At 47.0% G+C, this 4420-nt stretch overlaps 1 protein-coding gene across 11 annotated transcripts in view; it reads left to right on the top strand.

Annotated features, from left to right (window-relative positions):
* Positions 1–4420, top strand: part of LOC106817744 (filaggrin-2-like) — a 23708-nt gene that overhangs the window by 10468 nt on the left and 8820 nt on the right. The window lies entirely within an intron of this gene.

Below are 4420 nucleotides of genomic sequence, written 5' to 3'. Positions count from 1 at the left end.
AGTCGTATAGAGCTAAATCCAGATGGTGTTTGTACTATTACTTACGTCGCGTGAAGTTATAATTGAATACATGCAGTTTCGATTTATATTTTCAAATGTTGCACATTGCATATGAAAACCATCAAGGAAGGTGCGAGATGCAAGCGCTGGAAGTTAATTCGCTGCGATCATTCTCGTTCTCGTTGGAATCTAAGATCAATCTCTTCAGTCACAGAAGCAGACCCTGCCCAGCAACAGGCTCACTATGTCTCGCTGGGCAAGCAATTTAAATTGACCCCTCGTTGAGCTTCGGTCGGTGTGATCGAGACGACAATGTAGACATCGACAGCAAACATTTTCGCTCTAGCTCGAGGTGCAGCAAAACGGAAAAGTTTCTGTTACACTCCCGGCATTCCAATCACATTGTTTGAATAGCCGCCATGTTGGCCGTACCGCGCACTGCGATGCATCTATTTTTCATTCGGTGCATATTGAAATTAGCGTACAAGAGTGCAGCTGCGGCCGGCAGTACTAAGCGCTATACACGTGCGTGTGACGCCATTGCGGAAAAAGAGCCTGTCGCTGCCGGTTAGCAGCGCTTATGCCGGACAAAACTCGCGCTTTATCCTACGCGCACAAGCGCGTGAAAGGTTACTTGATTGTAATAGATTAAACGATTACACACGTTTTAAAAGCTACCCGGTCGCGTTAGGATCTTCGCTCGCTGTTAACTTCACGAAATGGCGGCCGCCGAACCGAGCGCTTCGCAGAAGACGCCACCGGACCGCGAATATCGTAGTTGTATTAACTGGACGCGGCTACTAACCGCCCCACGCGGACGGCGGTCTATTTCTCGCACGTCATCTGGCGTGGTAACTGCCATTAAGATGTTAGAGTATGATAATTCTTCCGTGTTACTCGATCGCGTAAAATCCTAATGTATACTCCGGGTCAACGCCATGTGCAAGCGGACAATGCAATAGTGCAAGTGTTAGGCATTCGGCGGTACAACGGCATTACTTCACCTGCCTATCCATCAATCATATAATGATGTTGATATAAATAGCACTAAAAAATTGGCGCAATGCTAGAACACATATACTTTACTTACGAACACGAGCATATTAGACGTAGATCGACACTTAGATGGGAAACTCAGTTACATTCTATTCAGTGACAATCATTTAAAGTCTCACTGTCAATGTGTCACTTGTAGTTTTAGTCCAACAAGTGCTGAGGAATTTCCTATTACGTTAAGCGTCTTTTTTCATGCCATCAATTCCACGACAATTACCCTGGTCTGTTAAATTCCATCGTATGTCTACACGCGATGTACTAAAGTTCATTGAATCACCCTGAAGTAGTTGCACGCAAGGTCTAAACGTGTTACCCTACGGCCTACGCAGACACTTCCCCCCTACTTATATATTGACATTAGACGAAACGGCCTTGAGCTTAATGTCTGCATGGGTTAGTCGTTGTTTAAAAATGTAGAACAGTAGGAATGTGTGTAGGCATTGCTTGCATTGACGCCTGCAAGCTATACGCGCCGTTTTCAGCTGACCCTGTCATAGATATTAAGCACCGATTGTGATTTTCTTATATACGTCTGTTAGTTCAGCGGTCATTGGCCTTGAATTCTGCAAGTTCGCCGACTATAATGAACGCATGTAGCGTTGGTGGTTCGCGCGGTCGTACATCTTGAAACCTCCTTGATGCCGAACAATAGTGGACGTTTACTCTGCCTGATACGTCCTTCATCAGATACACGCGCAGGCATCCGAGCTTGCTGTTAGCCATAATTACCAAAATTCAGAGTCCTGTCTGGCAATCTTTATTCCCGCACTTCTATGAATGATGAACAAACAGAGCGTGTGCCACGTTAGAGCAAACGTAAATGTAGAGGAACGAAATTGTAGTAGTTGATACTGTTGATACCATGTGTTTTCCTGGTGAAGCCGTATGGACACACACTTATCCCACAAGCCCCGCGCCCCGTCCGCTCCCCCCCCCGTCCGCCACCACCCCGAATGCACGTACAAACGGACGAACGCACGCCCGCACACCCACACACGAATGCACAGACACACGCACGCACCCACCTAGATTTCGCACACACCTAGACGCACACACCTAGATTTCGTACCTGGTGCTGGAACGTCGCAATTGTTAGGAACAATGGTGGCATTCCCTGGCCGCTTACGCGCGTATTCGTAACGACCGCACGCACGCGCTCCAATTGATGCTTACGTGCAAGATGAAAGAATTTGCATATTCATGATGCCCGAGGTCAAGGGGCCGGTGTACGTCACTCGGCCGAGGGTGGCCGATGAGCAGCTCATCCCGGGTGTTTCCTCTGTAACACATTCACGGCGCCCTGCTCGGTCTGTCGCCTGCGCACTAGCCGGAACATCGGGGTCAGATGATACGATAGCACGGCAAGGTGCGCGTACAAAGCGCTGACTCGCGGAGAGGTGTGCGGCGACAATCGGCCGAGCCATGCTTATGTCATTAAGGCCATAGTCTGCAGTCGGCTGTGCGAAACCTGGCGGCGGATTTGAGTCAATTATAGTTAACTCGCGGCGGCGAGTCGATTTAGTCTTGTTTGAAGGTGTCAAATGACCAATTTGTAAGCTGTCAGTTTCGAGCCCAGACAGTACCGCACATGTTTTCTATGTTGGGTTCCCTACACGATCCTTGAGACGAGCATTCGGCGGGTCGCAGGGTCGGATTGTTGAGGTGGCACGATGAGGTCATGGCCCAGAATGGCTTAAAAGTTCTACGAAATTGAAGGGGAATTGTGTACAATATGTAGCATGGCCCATAGATATCTACTATATATATAATATATATATATAGTGTTCACGGGTGTTTGGGTAAAAAGTGTGTGTGAAGCCCCATGGAAGGTAGGCCTACTACCCAGTGGTCACACGGTGGAGCTAGCTTATTGTTATCATAGATATACATATACCTTTTTCATACATGGTCTCTTTAAGGTGCTTTGCTGTATGTAGAAACGTGTGACAAATTTATATAGCTATAGTGTTTCAAGAACGAGCACATTCAGCAAGAACGAGCACATTCAGCAAGAACGAGCACATTCAGCAAGGAAGATGTAGGTACAAGCAAAACATTAAGCATGTACATTAATTTAATCTTGCGCTCAGTGTCTAAGCTGTCCAGTTATCCTGATGTGTAAAACATGGCGATGTTACTGTTGACTAGCGAATGTAGGTGAATCCTCTGAAAATGCCTAAGCCTTTGAAATTCCATCGCATAGTCGCATGGAATTCCGTGCATAAACAATCTCCAAAATTTAAATCCGCGTTTGCGAGGTCATGACCTAGAAAGCACTAGAAATCTTTAGATACAGATGTGTCAGCCATTTCTAATAGCATCACGTCTTCGGTTTCGTTTGACCGATAATGTGATTACATATACTTACAGTTAGGCTGGCAACTGAAGCAACACTTTGCATTTATAACTGGTGCCCCGGCGGCACTACCATATAACAAGAGCCCATTAACCCCATTATTACATTATCTTGCATATAACCATTAACTTTATCATCCGCCACCAAACAAAGCGCGCAGAAAGCTGCACAAACCTGCCGCTAGAGCTCATAGTGCATCGCGTAAATAACGCATTCGCCGGCCCACGCAATAATTCTCTCACGCCTAGCGAAATCAGATCATATGAACGAATCAGGAATAGCTTCATCTGTCACCCTGTGACGAAACTATAGGCTGGGAAAGGTCGTGGCCCCTTACACACGTGTCCGTTTCGACCAGGAGCCTGCGGTGCGTGCGTGTTGAAAAACTCATTTCATTCAATATGATAATTATTCGCGGCAGCGAAGTCACGAAGTCATTAGGTCAAGTGCGTCTCACTAACCGATGGGTGTATTCGTTGTCGTGTGTGTGGATGGGGGCGGTCACGTCTCTCCGCGTGTACCTGTGGGCGTGACTGCTGTCGAACAGGCGGGGCGTAACATCGCTGTCAAGGTGTTTTATTACTCCTTACTGCGGAAAGCGTCACAATCTATATATGCCACCTATAGACTGACACCGTAAGTCATGGCAAGCGTGTGATGAGTGTGTGTGACGAGCAAGATGACGGCAGACGGACGACTTTTGGAATAAGTCTAATATCCAGCGTTGTCGTGTATATAGAAGAACAATAGCGTGTTACGGCGGGGCGACGCGGGGGTAATTACCCGAGTGCGGCTGCCACCTGGTTGGCACGTAAACCTAAGTCGGTTCCGCGTTGACAACAGGAATGCGATGAAGTGTTATTGCCTCAACGATGTATCGTTGCTGGGAATGTTGCCGGCTTGTTGTGGTTATTGGAAATGTTCGTAGGATATGTTGTTGTTATTGGAAATGTTCGTAGGATATGTTGTTGTTATTGGAAATGTTCGTAGGATATGTTTTTGTTATTG

Source organism: Priapulus caudatus, unplaced genomic scaffold (assembly GCF_000485595.1).
Source record: "Priapulus caudatus unplaced genomic scaffold, Priapulus_caudatus-5.0.1 Scaffold1848, whole genome shotgun sequence".
NCBI lineage: Eukaryota > Metazoa > Priapulida > Priapulimorpha > Priapulimorphida > Priapulidae > Priapulus > Priapulus caudatus.
Note: the sequence above shows the minus strand (reverse complement) of the source record. Positions and strands in the feature narration are given on the sequence as shown.